The following is an 18322-nucleotide window of genomic DNA, read 5'->3' on the forward strand; positions in this document are numbered from 1 at the left end:
TATGAATTAGTCAAATTCCAAAATAATCTTTGGGTTATTATACTAGGTATTGTCAGGGACTAGAAGGAAATTCTCCTTCAAAGATTAGCCTGACAGCCCCCTGGGAGACATCCTGCCTGGGAGGCATCCTGCAGCTACCTATCTCCCTGGAACATCCTGCGGTTATCAGGATCATCAGACATCTTGCAGCTGGCAGTTTTACCACCCACATCCAGCAATTGCTGATTAGAGAGCTTCCCCATCTCCAGCATATAAATACCCCTGTGTGAACAATAAAAGTTTGCAGCTTGATCAGAATTCCTGTCTTACTGTCATCTCTCGTGTCTCTTGTCCCTTCATTCCTCCCCATCTAGGTTCGCTGCCCACATTGATGTGTCCTGCCAGTCGGGACAAGGTATCTTTTGGTAATGTCTAACTTTCATGAGGGTGGAGACATGAGATAGAGCTCAGGTATTTCACTTGCTTAGGAAGCATTATTCTCCCCACCCATATCCCCTTTCCCTTTAGAAAACCAAGTGAAAACCAGAGTAAGTCTGAGATAAAAGGAGTAAGCTGTGATCTGCCTATTCTAGGAGGAATAAGCAACGTATAAGTAATTCTTAAAGCCATGCTGGTGTGGAATGAGAAAAGACATAAGACAAAATACAATTACTTAAACAGTAGTAAACAATGAATGACAGGAAAGAAGCCTACAAAGGATTGAGAAGGTGTAAGACAGAAACTGGATGAAAAATGAGAGTGACATATGAGAGCTACTAGAGGAAGAGGGATTTTTTCCAGACAGGAAGGAGTATGGCATTGGGTTAACAAAGTCAAAACCTACTAACAAGTCAAGTAAATCAAAAAGTGTCCATTGAACTCAGCTATATGGAAGGCTGGACCTTGAGGGGAGTAGTTAGTGAAGGGAAAGGATGCTATCTGAAAAGAGACCGAGAAACGAATCAATTAAAAGCGTCAGAGAATGAACAATACGTTCAAGAGGTCCCAGTGAAAACAGGAGGGAAAAGAGAAGAAAGATAAGCCAGGATTTGAAAGAGCTGTGAATAGCTGGGTGTTGTGGCACATGCCTGTAGTCCCAGCCATTCAGGAGGCTGAGGCAGGAAGGTCACATTAACTCACAAATTTGAAACCATTCTGGGTGTCACAATGGCAAAAGGTGTGACTTATGCAGTCGAGTAGGAGAAACAAAGAATATCCACGAGCTTCTGCCTTTGTCAATGCTTTATTCACTCAAATCACTCAATACAATTTCACTCTATAGGTTCTTGATCAAGAAAATGACAATCCTTAAAGCTAGGCACTGCAATAGACATAATCAATTCACAACAAATAATTCGAGATTAATTCTAAGCACTGCAAACACAATCATGTCAGGCTCATGACAGACATTCCCTCTGCATGCTAAGTTCAAGTGTCATATCAAAAGTCTCTAGCCTTAGCCTTTAAGTCCAGCAGATGCACACTCACTCAGACCATGGTGATCAGGTCAGGAACCAAGGCAGGCTTCTCCTGGGATGGAGCTGACAGCCAGTTGAGGAAAGTGTCATGGGGAGAAGTTGTGGCCCCCACCAGGGTCGAGATGTGGCTGCAGAGTTTGAGAACAGTGAGAAAAATTCAGAGGATCAAGCAAACGATGAAAAAAGTGTTGGGATGTCAGTCTAGGTTCTCATCAGGCCATCCTCACACTGGGTAATATAGAAGAACCCATATATTTTTAAAAAAACCCAGATAATATTAGAGGGAGATTTTACTGATTTAATCGGTTACTTAGTTTCGTGTTTCATTGTTTTGATGTTATTGTTTGTTATGGTTTAGATATGATATGTCCTCCAAAAGGTCATGTATGAGATAATGAAAGAATTTTCAGAAGTCATAGTCTATAAAGCCTATGTTCAGGAATCAACCTAACTCAAGTTATAACGGAGGGACCAAATTATATGAGATACCTATAATTGGATCACATAATGTGTTTTTACTAGATGAAGCCAAAATATTTTCCCTTATACATATTGCAGTTCTGTTTAAGAGACTGGAAGACTTGTATTAAATTGTGAAGACCAAATCTCTGCTGTAATACAGTTTTTCACATTAAATTACTCTTTGAGAAAAAAAATTTTCAAAGGTGAAATTATTACAATATAAGAGGTGTAACATAATCAGTGGATTAATCCACTGATATGGATTAACTGGGTGGTAATTACAAATAGGTTGTGGGTAGCTAGAGGAAGTAAGTCAGTGGGATTGAGCTTGGGGGTATATAGTTTGTCCCTGGTGAGCAGAGCTAGCCAAAGTTTTCATAAAAATTCATTATTCCTCTTCATTCTTTCTTTTTTCTCCTCTGTGTATTTTCAAATGCCTTGTCTTTGAAATCATTAATCCATCCTTCTGGTGATATAGCCTGCTTTATCTATCACATTTTAAATTTTACTTTGTGTATATTTCAATTTAATGATTTGTTTGATTTTTTAAAAATCTCTTCCATCTCTCTGTTAAATTTCTTTGATGGAATATTGGACATTGTTCTGTGTTCTCTTGAAGCTCGTTGAATTCCTTAATACTGATGTTTTAAATTCTTCATCTGAGACTTCATCCATAATGGTTATTATCTATTTAGCTCTGGCACCTTATTTGGTCCATTAGGTGAATTCATGGTTCCCTGAAAGTTCTTGAGGCTTGTTTTTGGGTATTTTCAGCTGGGCATTGAAGGAGTACGTATTTATTCCAGTCTTCATAATCTGGCTTTCTTTTTGCTAATTTTTCCAGAAATCCAAGCGGACTGTAAATATTCTATGAGCTTTTAGTACTGAGTGGTGCTTTAAAAGCCAGCTTTCTCTCTAGTTTGCTGTTTGTGTGTTGTCACTGTTTCAGCACTAGATTATAATTCAGGCCTAGATTTGTCCCAAATTCACAGTTGTATTATTTAGCATGAACTGAGGGAGTACCTAAAATGTGTGGTCTTTCCCTGTATGCTTCTCCCTGTAGTTGAGAAAAGTCTAGATATGTCATCTATGTCACTGACCTGTGGTCTCACACTAAAGGATTCTGCCCGGCTTTGAGTATTGGACTATGGAGGGACCCGAACTAGGCATCTGTGCCATACCTGTGGCCACCAGTGTTGCAACACTGTGTCATCCATTCAGCCCCTTTATCACTTTTTAAGTTTTTTATTTTTTGGTACCAAGGATTGAACTCGGGGGCACTCAAACACCGAGCCACATCCCCAGCCCTATTTTGTATTTTATTTAGAGACAGGGTCTCACTGAGTTGCTTAGCACCTTGCTTTTGCTGAGGCTGGCTTTGAACTTGCAATCCTCCTGCCTCCACCTCCCCAAACCACTGAGATTACAAGCATGTACCACTGTGCCCAGCACAATCACTCTTAATAGATAACTATTAGACAAGAAAACTTTTTTTAACATTTTATTTTTTAGTTGTAGGCGAACACGATACCTTTATTTTCATATGGTGCAGAGGATTGAACCCAGTGCCTCGCCCATGTTAGGCAAGGGCTCTTCCTCTGAGCCACAATCCCAGCCCCAAGAAAACTTTTTTTTTAATTTATTTATTTTTATTGGTTGTTCAAAACCTTACAAAGCTCTTGACATATCATATTTCATACATTAGATACAAGTGGGTTATGAACTCCTATTTTTATCCCAAATACAGATTGCAGAATCACATCAGTTACACATCCACATTTTTACATAATGCCATATTAGTAACTATTGTATTCTGCTACATTTCCTATCCTTTACTATCCCCCCTCCCCTCCCCTCCCATCTTCTCTCTCTACCCCATCTACTGTAATTCATTTCTCTCCTTGTTTTTATTTCCCATTCCCCTCACAACCTCTTATATGTAATTTTGTATAACAATGAGGGTCTCCTTCCATTTCCATGCAATTTTCCTTTTCTCTAGGTCTGTATGAGCTCAAAAAACAAAATAGAACTTCATGATATGGGAAAGGGCAATAATAAAATAGATATTGAAAAAAGCATCCTGGTTCTGTCGCAGATGTAAGGATAGCCAAATTGGAGTTTTGGATATCAGCTGTTATGGATTTGAGCCAAATCATCTTCTTTTTGGTCTGTAGAAATCGCTTTAGTTAATCTCTCTGGAATCCAAGTCCACTGCTGTTCTCTCTGTGGAAATACACAAACAGGCCCCCGACTCCAGACAATCACTGGGTCAGGATTTTAGTTAATCTTTCCGGAATCCAAATCGGTTGCTGTTCTTCCTGTGGAAACACACAAACAGACCCCCGACTCCAGACAATTACTGGGTCAGACCTTTCCATTGTCCTGTTAGAATATCTTTCCAAAGTACCTTGGGCTTATGTACATTTTTTGGACACATATGCCTTTCTGCAGCACTAAGTCCTGATGAATCCAAATTTAAAAAGTTTAGAGTAAAAAGGGTTATTTTAAGTTTATCTTTGGGGAATATATACCCCTTCCCAATTCCGTCTTTTTGCTTTAATAAGTACATTTTAATAGTTTGATGAGCTCTTTCAACTATGCCTTGTCCCTGTGGATTGTATGGGATTCCTGTTATATGAGTAATGCCAAATGATGAGCAAAATTGTTTAAAAGAGGTAGAAGTATAACCAGGGGCATTATCTGTTTTTAACTGTTTTGGAATGCCCACAGTGGCAAAATTTTGTAAGCAATGAGCTATAACATCTTTAGTTTTTTCTCCGGCATGAAGGGAGCCCATCAAAAATCCAGAAGAAGTATCAACTGTAACATGCAAATATTTTAATTTTCCAAATTCTGGCAAGTGTGTGACGTCCATCTGCCAAATATGGTTAGGTATCAATCCTCTAGGATTGACTCCAAGATTAACTTGTGGTAAAAAGGTCACACAATTTTGACATTGTTTTATTATTTGTCTAGCTTGTTCTTTAGTTATTTTAAAATGCTTTTGTAAAGTATTAGCATTGACATGGAACCTTTTATGAAAATTTATAGCTTCTTCTAGTGTAGAGAAAATATGTATGTCATGTGTAGTTTTATCTGCTAAATCATTGCCCAAACTAAGGGCTCCAGGCAATCCTGTGTGTGCCCTGATATGTCCTATAAAGAATGGATCTTTTCTGTCCCAGATTAAACTTTGTATAGTGGAAAACAAAGAGAAAACAGTAGAAGAAGGGGAAATCCTACCAGCATCTTCAAGGGATACTATAGCATTAACTATATACTAACTATCAGAAAATAAATTAAATACAGAATCTTTAAACATCACAAAAGCTTGTAATACTGCATTAAGCTCTACCTTTTGAGCTGATTGTTTGGGTACTAAAAATGTAAAAGTTTGATCAGGTGTAACTATTGCTGCTGTACCATTATTTGACCCATCAGTGAATATATTTGGAGCATTCATGATAGCTGTTTTTCTTGTCATTTTTGGAAAAATTACAGGATGCAATGACCAAAAAGACAATAAAGGATTAGATGGTAAGTGGTTATCAAATGAAACATTAGATTTGCACATGATTATTGCCCAAGTATTTAACTCATTAGCTAATTCATCAATTTGATTCATAGTATATGGAGTAATAATTTTATTGGGAGAAATTCCAAATACTCCCTTTGCTGTTTTTATTCCTTTGAGTATTAATTGTCCTACAGCCTCAGGATACCTAGTAAGAATAGTGTTAGGAGAATAAGATAAATGTATCCATAATAATGGACCTTCTTGCCAAAATACTCCTGTAGGAATATTTTTTGTTGGTAGTACAATAAATAATAAAGGCAAACATATCAATTCTATCCAAATGCATATTTTCCATATATGTTTCAATGAATTTTAATGCCTTTCTTGCTTCAGGCGTTAACATTCGGGGTGAATTTGGATCTGATGGACCTTTTAGGATATCAAATAAAGGTCCTAATTCTCCTGTTGGAATACCTAGATAAGGCCTTATCCAATTTATGTCTCCTAATAACTTTTGAAAGTCATTAAGTGATTTGAGTTGATCTACTCATATTTGAATTTTTGGTGGACGGACCATGATTGAGGACAATAGAACTCCTAAATAATTAATTGGAAAATTTAATTGTACTTTATCTATTGCTATCTCTAGATTATAATTTTTTAATAAATTTGTAAGTGTGGCATAACATTCTAGCAATGTGTTTTTAGCTTTGTGTGCTAATAATACATCATCCATATAGTGAAATATTTTTAGTTCAGGATTTTGATTTCTAAGTGGCTGGATTACTTTGTTAACATAAATTTGACACATAGTTGGGCTGTTAGCCATCCCTTGAGGGAGTACTTTCCATTCATATCTCTGATCAGGACCTTCATGATTCAGTGCAGGGATAGTAAATGCAAAACGTGGACTATCCACAGGATGAATTGGAATTGAAAAAAAACAATCTTTAATATCTATAACTAAAACATACCAAGTTTTTGGCAAAGCAGACAATTGAGGAATCCCCGATTGAGCAGGTCCCATAATGACCATTTCATTATTAATGGCTCTTAAGTCTTGCAATAATCTCCATTTACCAGATTTCTTTTTGATGACAAAAATGGGAGTATTATGGGGAGATACAGAAGGTTGTATATGTCCTTCCGCTAATTGTTGTTTGACCAGATCATGGGCTACTTGTATCTTTTCTTTAGTCAAGGGCCACTGAGGAACCCATACTGGTCTTTCTGATTTCCATGTAATTTTTATTGTCTCAGTGGCCCTTTGTGAAAATCCGACCCATGTCTGTCTGTTCCTTGATCTATTTGTATTGGTGCTGCTATACCTTGTTCTTGTTTTTCTAATCGTTTTCCTTTCCTAAAACCTTGTCTAGCCATAATAGTGGGTGCATTTTGATTGATGTTATTTGTTAATGTCAAACCTAATTGATCTAAGACATCTCGTCCCCATAAATTTACGGGAAGATGATCCAATACATATGGCTGTATAGTTCCTTCACATCCTTCAGGATCCTTCCAATCTAATACCATTGCACTTCTATGGGGATTAGTCACCACTCCTAGGCCTCGAAGCATTTGAGTGGCTTGTTGTAATGGCCAATGTTTTGGCCATTCTTGACGAGAGATGATGCTAAGGTCTGCACCTGTATCCAGTAGCCCATTAAATTCATGTCCTTGAATATTTAGTTTTAGCATGGGGCGAGAATCTAAATTTAAAGAAAGCATAGCCCAATCTACACCTGTGGAGCCTAATCCCTTGGAACCTCTTTCTACACCATGACTGGAAAATTTATCATGTAGGCCTGGTATTATTAGTAACTGTGCTATTTTATCTCCTGGTGAAATTATTGATATACCCTTTGGAGAACTGGCTATAATTTTTATTTCACCTTCATAATTGGGATCAATTACCTCAGGACTTATCAAAAGTCCTTTTAGAGTAGAAGAGCTGTGTCCCAATAATAAGCCTACTGTTCCTTTGGGAAGAGGTCCTTTTACCCCTGTGGGAATGATTTGAACTCCCATCTCTGGAGTTAGTACTGATCTGGCGCAGGCGCAGATGTCCAACCCTGCACTCCCTCTGGTTTGTCTGATGAGGGATCTGATGGACAATGTGTCCTGGGCACTACCCTGATGGGGTTGCTGGGTTCCTCCAGTGCTCCGTATATTTGTGGTTTGGGGCCCCGGAGCATTGGGGCCCCCTGTCCATTTTTTTGGCAACGGAGCCTGATGCCTTTGTCCACGATATAGTGGATAAATACCTTGTCCTTGTTCGTTTTTTGATAATGGAGTACCCTCTATGGTGGTTTGAGAACGGCATTCATTAGCCCAATGTAATGGAGTACCCTCTATGGTGGTTTGAGAACGGCATTCATTAGCCCAATGTCTCCCTCTACGGCATTGTGGGCAAATACCCGGTATTCTACTCCTTTGATACCTAGTTTTGTTAAACCCTCCTCCTATGGGGCAATTCCTTTTAAAATGTCCTGTTTGTTGACAATTGTAGCATGTTCTTGGCCTGGTATATAAAGCCTGTTTTACTGCAGCTGCCACAATTTGCCCTTGTTCATTAATGTCTCTGGCATCTAAAGCCTGTTTTACTGCAGATGCCATGACTTGCTCTTGTTCATTAATGTCTCTACATAATTTAATATATGTGTTTAAATCTTCCTGTTTCCATGGTCTAATGATATCTCTGCACCAATGATTCGCTTGGTCATAAGCCAGTTGTTTTATTAATGGCATTGCTTGTTCTGTATTCCCAAAAACTCTGGTAGCTGTTTGAATAAGCCTATCTACAAATTCAGCGTAAGGTTCATTAGCTCCTTGTATTATCTTAGATAATTGACCTTGTAAACCTCCATGTCCTTGTAAAGTCTTCCATGCCTTAACTGCATCTACAGCAATTTGTAAATATACACCAGGATCATATGCAATTTGTTGCTGCCGATCCTCATAAGGTCCCTTTCCTAACAACATATCTAGATTTCTCTGAGAATAACCAGCTGCTGCATTTCGCCTAGCCGTCTCCTTGCAAAATTCCTCATTGGCAACCTTCCATAACAGGTATTGTCCTCCATTTAGCAAAGCTTTACAAATATTAGCCCAATCTGCTGGCGTCATGTTTAAGTTGGTAATGGATTCGACCAAGCTTACAGTGAAGGGTGCCTGAGGACCATAGGTTGTTACAGCCTCTTTTAGCTCCTTCACTGTTTTGAAATTTAAACCCTGGTAAATTCGCTGCCCTCCTACCTCAAATACAGGGCATACTTGAGATCCTGTCTCAGGATCCCAACTATCAACTGCGGGGGTTGGGAGCCTCCTAGCATATGGAGGTGGTGCTGTTGATTGGACATTTATGCCCTCTGGTGATAGAATGCTGTTAGTAGCAGTCTCCTGTAGAGGTGGTGCTGTTGGTTGGACACTTACGCTCTCTGATAGAAAGGTGTTATTAGCAGTCTCCTGTTGTAACTTTTCCCCTGATGGCTTTTTCTGCTCTAAACTTCCTTCCTCTGTCTCACTAGCTTGAAAGACCTTCTCTTTTACTTGAATCTTTTCCTCTTTCTGACTAACTTGAGAGACCTTCTCTTTTACTTGAATCAATATGTCTTCTCCTTCCTCTACCTCTGTCTGAACTGAAGGCTTTGGACTAAGCAAACCAGATATGAACATCCACAATGGCAATGTGCCAACTGGCAGAGTCCCTGGGTTGTTCTTTTCTATTCTTTTTAAATCTTCACCATGATTGTTCCATTGTGATATATCTAACAACTCCTCCTTAAAAAGCCACGGGCTACACTATTGTATTGTATCAACGTATGCCCTGACTGTTCTTGATTTTACTGAGATGCCTCCTTCCTCTAACAATTTACTTAACAGTCTTTCAGTTTGTTTTTTACTAATTTCTGTTCCCGTGTTTCTACTATAATACGACCCAACAAGATAACACCAAACAAAACCGAGACAGAATGAAATAAAAATGGAACCACACAAAATCATTATATCAGCCTTTCTATCCTCCTGACATGTGCATCCGTCCTTTCTCCCTATCTGTTCCTCAGACGCAAATAGTTTTTCCTCAGATGTGAGCGGTTTTTCTTCCGTCTCACTCATCTCCAGGGACAGGCAAGTTAAAACAAAAATGAAGCAAAACAAAAGAGGAAACATAGAATGGCTATCTATCCTCTCAACCTGCCCTCAGGGACGAGCAGTTTACTTACCCTCAGTTGCTCCCTGTGCGAGCCACCAAATGCCGCAGTCTGGCTGGGCACAATTCAGGAGCCACTTGTCAAAAGAAACTAACTTTATTTTTAGAACTACAAATGCCAAATAAAACAGCTCCTCAGGAAAAAACCCTCAGAGCCCAACTGCCACCACCAGCTTCCCACAAGCCTCTCACCCCCATACAAACCTCACCACCTCCCACAATCCTCCTGCTCTTGAGGCTGATTGGCTGGGTCTTGAGGGCAGAGCCAAAGAAGTCCCCCAATGAGCAGCTCCGTGGAGGAGCCAATCAACTAGATGTTGCTGGGGCCGCTGTGAGCCAATCATCAGCTGGCAGTCTGAAGGGCAGTGAAACAGCCCAATGAACATCACCGCAGAGGAGCCAATCAGCTAGATGTTCCTGGGGCCGCTGTGAGCCAATCATCAGCTGGCAGTCTGAAGGGCAGTGAAACAGCCCAATTAACATCACCGCAGAGGAGCCAATCAGCTAGATGTTGCTGGGGCTGCTGTGAGCCAATCATCAGCTGGCAGCTGGAAGTTTGCTGGCAGCTGGAAGTTTGCTGGGGCCCCTTTGGCTGTGGCTCTCAACAAGTAACTGTTGTATTCTGCTAACTTTCCTATCCTCTACTATCCCCCCTCCCCTCCCCTCCCTTCTTCTCTCCCTACCCCAACTACTGTAATTCATTTCTCTCCTTGTTTTTATTTCCCATTCCCCTCACAACCTCTTATATGTAATTTTGTATAACAATGAGGGTCTCCTTCCATTTCCATGCAATTTCCCTTTTCTCTCCCTTTCCCTCCCACCTCATGTCTCTGTTTAATGTTAATCTTTTCCTCCTGCTCTTCCTCCCTGCTCCGTTCTTAGTTGCTCTCATTATATCAAAGAAGACATTTGGCATTTGTTTTTTAGGGATTGGCTAGCTTCACCAAGCATAATCTGCTCTAGTGCCATTCATTTCCCTGCAAATTCTATGATTTTGTCATTTTTAGAGCTGCATAATACTCCATTGTGTATAAATGCCACATTTTTTATCCATTCATCTATTGAAGGGCATCTGGGTTGGTTCCACAGTCTAGCTATTGTGAATTGTGCTGCTATGAACATCAATGTGGCAGTATCCCTGTAGTACGCTCTTTTAAGGTCTTCAGGGAATAGTCCGAGAAGGGCAATAGCAGGGTCAAATGGTGGTTCCATTCCCAGCTTTACCAGGAATCTCCATACTGCTTTCCAAATTGGCCGCACCAATTTGCAGCCCACCAGCAATGTACAAGAGTACCCTTTTCCCCCACATCCTCGCCAGCACTTGTTGTTGTTTGACTTCATAATGGCTGCCAATCTTACTGGAGTGAGATGGTATCTTAGGGTGGTTTTGATTTGCATTTCTCTGACTGCTAGAGATGGTGAGCATTTTTTCATGTACTTGTTGATTGATTGTATGTCCTCCTCTGAGAAGTGTCTGTTCAGGTCCTTGGCCCATTTGTTGATTGGGTTATTTGTTGTCTTATTGTTTAATTTTTTGAGTTCTTTGTATACTCTGGATATTAGGGCTCTATCTGAAGTGTGAGGAGTAAAAATTTGTTCCCAGGATGCAGACTCCCTATTTACCTCTCCTATTGTTTCTCTTACTGAGAAAAAACTTTTTAGTTTAAGTAAGTCCCATTTGTTGATTCTTGTTATTAACTCTTGTGCTATGGGTGTCCTATTAAGGAATTTGGAGCCCGACCCCACAATATGTAGATCGGAGCCAACTTTTTCTTCTATCAGATGCAGAGTCTCTGATTTGATATCAAGATCCTTGATCCATTTTCAGTTAACTTTTGTGCATGGTGAGAGAAAGGGGTTCAGTTTCATTTTGATGCATATGGATTTCCAGTTTTCCCAGCACCATTTGTTGAAGATGCTATCCTTCCTCCATTGCATGCTTTTAGCCCCTTTATCAAATATAAGATAGTTGTAGTTTTGTGGATTGGTTTCTGTGTCCTCTATTCTGTACCATTGGTCCACCTGCCTGTTTTGGTACCAGTACCATGCATTTTTGTTACTATTGCTCTGTAATATAGTTTGAAATCTGGTATCTCTATACCGCCTGATTCACACTTCCTGCTTAGAGTTGCTTTTGCTATTCTGGGTTTTTTATTTTTCCATATGAATTTCATGATTGCTTTATCTATTTCTACAAGAAATGCCATTGGGATTTTGATTGGGATTGCATTAAACCTGTAGAGAACTTTGGGTAATATTGCCATTTTGATGATGTTAGTTCTGCCTATCCATGAACAGGGTATATTTTTCCATCTTCTAAGATCTTCTTCTATTTCTCTCTTTAGGGTTCTGTAGTTTTCATTGTATAAATCTTTCACCTCTTTTGTTAGGTTAATTCCCAAGTATTTTTTTTTTTGAGGATATTGTGAATGGAGTGGTTTTCCTCATTTCCATTTCAGAAGTTTTGTTGTTGATATACAGGAATGCCTTTGATTTATGCATGTTGATTTTATATCCTGCCACTTTGCTGAATTCATTTATTAGTTCTAGTAGTTTCTTTGTAGACCCTTTTGGGTCTTCTAGGTATAGAATCATGTCATCTGCAAATAGTGATAATTTAAGTTCTTCTTTTCCTATTTTTATGCCTTTAATTTCTTTCATCTAATTGCTCTGGCCAGTGTTTTGAGAACTATATTGAATAGAAGTGGTGATAGAGGGCATCCCTGTCTTGTTACAGATTTTAGAGGGAATGCCTTCAATTTTTCTCCATTCAGAGTGATGCTAGCCTGAGGCTTAACATAGATAGCTTTTACAATGTTGAGGTAAGTTCCTGTTATCCCTAGTTTTTCTAATGTTTTGAACATAAAAGGATGCTGTACTTTGTCGAATGCTTTTCCTGTGTCTATCGAGATGATCATATGGTTCTTATCTTTAAGTCTATTGATGTGGTGAATAACATTTATTGATTTCCATATATTGAAACATCCTTGCATCCCAGGGATGAATCCTACTTGATTATGGTGCACAATTTTTTTGATGTGTTTTTGTATCCGATTCGCCAGAATTTTATTGAGGATTTTTGCATCTAGGTTCATTAGAGATATTGGTCTGTAGTTTTCTTTCTTTGAAGTGTCTTTGTTTGGTTTCGGGATCAGGGTGATGTTGGCCTCATAGAATGAATTTGGAAGAGCTCCCTCTTTTTCTATTTCCTGAAATAACTTGAAAAGTATTGGTATTAATTCTTCTTTAAAGGTTTTGTAAAACTCCATTGTATACCCATCCGGTCCTGGGCTTTTCTTGGTTGGTAGCCTTTTGATAGCTTCTATTTCATCCATTGATATTGGTCTGTTCAAATTGTGTGTATCCTCCTGACTCAGTCTGGGCAAATCATATGACTTAAGAAATTTATCAATGTCTTCACTATCTTCTATTTTATTGGAATATAGGTTTTCAAAATAATTCCTAATTATCTTCTGTATTTCTGTAGTATCTGTTGTGATGTTGCCTTTTTCATCCCGTATGTTAGTAATTTGAGTTCTCTCTCTTCTTCGTTAGCATGGCTAAGGGTCTGTCAATCTTATTTATTTTTTCAAAGAACCAACTTTTAGTTTTGTTAATTTTTTCAATAGTTTCTTTTGTTTCCATTTCGTTGATTTCTGCTCTGATTTTAATTATTTCTTGCCTTCTGCTACATTTGCTGTTGTTTTGCTCTTCCTTTTCTAGGGCTTTGAGATGAAGTGTGAGCTCATTTATTTGTTGGTTTTTCCTTTTTTTGAGGAATGACCTCCAGGCGATGAATTTCCCTCTTAAAACTGCTTTCAATGTGTCCCATAGATTCAGATATGTTGTGTCTGTATTTTCATTTATCTCTAAAAATTTTTTTATTTCCTCCTTTATGTCTTCTGTAACCCATTGATCATTCAGTAACATATTGTTCATTTTGCATGTGATGTAGGATTTTTCCTTCCTTCTTTTATCATTGATTTCCAGTTTCCTTCCATTATGATCAGATAAAATGCATGGTATTATCTCCACCCCTTTATATTTACTGAGGGTTGCCCTATGGCATAATATATGGTCTATTTTTGAGAAGAATCCGTGTGCTGCTGAGAAAAAAGTATATCCACTTGATGATGGTTGATATATTCTATAGAGGTCAGTTAAGTCTAGGTTATTGATTGTGACATTGAGTTCCATAGTTTCTTTATTCAACTTTTGTTTGGAAGATCTGTCCAATGGTGAAAGAGGTGTGTTGAAGTCACCCATAATTATTGTGTTGTGGTCTATTTGATTCTTGAACTTGAGGAGAATTTGTTTTATGAACATTGCAGCACCATTATTTGGTGCATAAATATTGATAATTGTTATGTCTTGTTGGTGAATGGTTCCTTTTAACAGTATATAATGTCCTTCCTTATCCCTTTTGATTAACTTAGTCTTGAAGTCGATTTTATTCGATATGAGGATGGCCACCCCTGCTTGCTTACGAGGACTGTGTGCGTGGTATATTTTTTCCCAACCTTTCACCTTCAGCCTGTGTATGTCTTTTCCAATCAGATGTGTATCCTGAAGGCAGCATATTGTTGGATTTGGTTTTTTAATCCATGTTACCAGCCTATGTCGCTTTATTGGAGAGTTTAAGCCATTAACGTTTAGAGTTACTATTGATATATGGTTTGTACTGCCAGCCATGTTTGAGTATTTATCTTTTTTTTAATTTAGTTTGTTTCTCATTGATTAGCTTTCCCCCCACTTTACCGAGACACTTCCCACCCATGGTTTTGGTTATTGTTTTTCATTTCTTCCTCGTGTAGTGTTTTGCTCAAGATGCTTTGCAATGCTGGTTTTCTGGCTGCAAATTCTTTTAACTTTTGTTTATCATGAAAGATTTTTATTTCGTTGTCATACCTGAAGCTTAATTTGCTGGATACAAAATTCTTGGTTGTCATCCATTTTCTTTCAGTGTTTGAAATACGTTGTTCCAGGATCTTCTCGCTTTCAGCGTCTGTGATGAAAAATCCGTTGTTAACCTTATTGGTTTATCCCTGAATGTAATCTGCCTCCTTTCTCTTGTAGCTTTTAATATTTTCTCTTTGTTCTGTATATTGGATATCTTCATAACAATGTGTCTTGGCGTTGGTCTACTGTGATTTTGTATGCTCGGTGTCCTGTATGCATCTACAATTTGTATATCTGTTTCCTTTTTTATTTCTGGAAAGTTTTCTATAATTATTTCATTCAGCAGGTTGCTCATTCCCTTGGTTTGAGCCTCTATACCTTCCTCTATCCCGATGACTCTTAAGTTTGTTTTTTTTATGTTATCCCATATCTCTTGAATGTTTTTCTCATGATTTTTTACCAGCCTTTCTGAGTTGGCTAAACTCTTTTCAAGATGATATATTTTGTCTTCATTATCTGATGTTCTGGCTTCTACTTGCTCCACTCTGTTAGTGATACTCTCAATTGAGTTTTTAATTTGGTTTATAGTTTCCTTCATTTCTAGAATTGTTGTTTGATTTTTTATAATCTCTATCTCCTGATAAAGATGCTTAATTTCTTCTTTTATCTGTTTATGTAATTCATTTTCAATGTGTTCTTTCACTGTTTGAATTTGCTGTCTCATATTCTCTTTAAGGTTCCATTCCATCTGTCTAAGGTATTCCTTGAGTTCTTTTTTTGACCATTTTTCTGATGCCTCTAGGTCCTCCTGAATATTTAGGCTGTCCTGCATTGTTTGTACTCCTTTTCTTCCTTGCTTTTTCATGCTGCTCATGTTACTTCTTGTTCTGTTTGACTGCTGAGTTACTGTTTACTCCTATAAATTTATTTGATGCTTGGGAGGAAAGGTATTAGAAGGGAAGGAAAGAAGTAACTAAAGAGAATGAGAGTAAGCAGGTAGAATTCAAGGAAAGGGGAATAAGGAAATTGAAAAGAAATGAAAAGACAAAATAAAAAAATAGAAAATAAAAAAAAATTTTAAAAAATTTAAAAATAATAATAAAAAAATTAAAATTAAAAAAATAATTTAAATTTTTTTTAAATTAAAAAAACAACAAAAAATGAAAATGAAAAAAAACAAATAAAAAAATTAATAAATGCAGTCTTAGAGTTTGATTAACTTCTCTTCCAGTAGGAGGAGCTGTGCCCACCCAGCGGAGCTTCTTTTCTCAATATGGGGGAACCAATCACTGTGCAGCAGCTCCTCCTCCCAGACGGGGTGCGTCTCCAATCCTGAGTGCCTATGGCCTTCTCTTGTGTCTAGTCATTTCCCCACTTTTCCTCAAGCCAGGCCCCGCTCACCGGTGACGCTCACCACAATACTGGCTACACGCCAGGTCTGTTGCTCCCGGGAGCCCTATTTTCATGAACGACTGGGCATACTCTCCCTGTTTGCCATTCCCTCAGACCCTAAGTTTGTAGAACTTGGGGCTTGAGAACCCTCAGCGAATTTTGCTCGCCCCCAGTAGCTGGTGCAAGAGACCTCAGTTGTCAGCACTGGTGGAAGCAGTAGCCGGGAGTTCCACGCCGCGGGTCCTGCACCACTCCTGATTCCCTCGGTCTGGCTATCGATCTTACAGGAGAGCTGGGAGGGGCCCTTACGGGAGAGCTGGGAGGGGCCCTTAAGGTTTCCCCGCTGTGTGGAGAGGGAAGGCTAGGGTGTTACACACCTGTCACCACTGGTTTCAATGAAGTTATCTCCTCTGCCGCATTCTGGTGATGTCAGTTCTCTGCCATGGTGGTATTCCATGCAAATGGCGATAGTTTGTTCCCTTTGCCGGGTAACCAATGCAGTGGGTGGATCCTGACTGGCTCTCCCAAGCCCCGTCTCAATCCTATGGCCACTGCCTATGAAGGCTCGGTTGGTATTAACCTCCGCAGGTTCAGAGGGGCCGACCAGTTGTTTCAGTGAGATTGTTTAGTGCTGAGTCACAGCAGTTTGTCTGCGAGAAGCAGGCAAACGGGAGCTTGAATTCAGCCGATCTGGGCTCGGTGTGTGTTCTGAGAGGCCCAGAATGTTCGCTCCAGATCCACGTCAGCTCAGCATTACCTAGTGATCCTGAGCAAACAGCATTTAGATGGTTTACGACTCCCTATACCCGCACAGCTTTAGAGGTCAGAGACTTGATCTCTCTGTGCCCGCCGTCATGTTGGATTATCCCAAGAAAACTTTTTAATGTATGTATTTTTGGATGCCAGAGATTGAACTCAGGGGCACTCAACCACTGAGCCACATCCCCAACCCTATTTTGTATTTATTTAGAGACAGGGTCTGAGTTGTTAGCACCTCACGGTTGCTGAGGCTGGCTTTAAATTCCCAATCCTCCTGTGCCAGCCTCTTGAGCCACTGGGATTACAGGCATGCACCACCATGCCCACAAGAAAACTTTATAGCATGCATTCTCGTTCCTTGCCATTGACCAACAACTGGATATTCCAATCTTTTATTTCCTTTTTATAAAATGAAAGAGACACTCTTTCTCCTATTGGAAGCTAATCATAACATTTTCTTCTTCTGCCTCCCCAGATATCATTGAATCTTGGGACCTTGCACATCCAGATATTTTGCATACCAATGATCTTCTCCTTCTTTTGTATTTTGACTTTTCCCTTTAAATACTTTAACCTTCTGTATTAGTTATTTATTGCTGCATAACAATTTACCAGCTTAAAACAACATATATTTATTTTCTCACAAAGTTTTTATAGGTCACGAATCTCAGAGTGGTCACTCTGGGTGATTGTGTCCCAGAGTACCTCAGGAGTTTGCAATGAAGATATCAATCAAGTGAGACAGACAGTTGTCTGAAATAGTGACTGGGGATAAAAAAATCCACTTCTAGAATGGCTCACCTCTAGCAATGTTGATAGGATGCCTTGGTTTCTTGCTAACTGTGGGCAGGAAGCCTCAGTTCCTTGAACCTCTTCATAGGACTAGAGTATCCTTACAACTTGACAACTGGCTGGCTTCCTACAGAGCTGGTAATTCAAGAAAGCACAGCCAAATCACAATGACTTTTATAACAGCTTTAGGAATCACACACCATATTTTTCAGGTTATCCTATATTTTACACAGATCTGTCCTCTTCAGTTTGAAGGATGAGGTCCACAGGGGGAACTAGATAAAAGCAGAATACTAGAAGGCTGGGATCACTGGGATCATCAAGGAGGCTGACTCCTCCACCTTCCTTTAAACACTTAAACATATTTGATTCTCTCCTATTGAAGCCAGATTTAAAGACAGGTAGTTACTGTAGCTAGGTAAATCTGGTCTGATAGAGAAAATGAAGTCCCATTTGAGTCAGAAAATCGGAAACTGCCCCCCCCACATTGAAATGTTAATGTCCCCCAAAGCCAGCCTATACTGCCCATCCTAAAGAATTGTTAATGAAACAACTACAGAGCAAATAGAAAATTGCTAATTAATTTGTCCTGGGCCCCCTTCCTGCCTGGATCACTCCTCTCTGGCCCCTCCAGCTCACCTGTTTCCCACATTTTGGCTTTCCCATGGGTGTCCCTGGATTACATATGCAGGATGAGGGGAAATGAACAAAATAAAAGAGAGGAATGTAAAAGGACAAACAAAATCTGAAGGAATGTATCTCCACCAGGAAGTATTAAAGGGAGTTCTTCAATCTGAAATAAAGAGATGTTAACAAAAAAAAAAAAAGAAGAAA

This window comes from Spermophilus citellus, assembly GCF_964194105.1.
Source record: "Spermophilus citellus genome assembly, chromosome: 4".
NCBI lineage: Eukaryota > Metazoa > Chordata > Mammalia > Rodentia > Sciuridae > Spermophilus > Spermophilus citellus.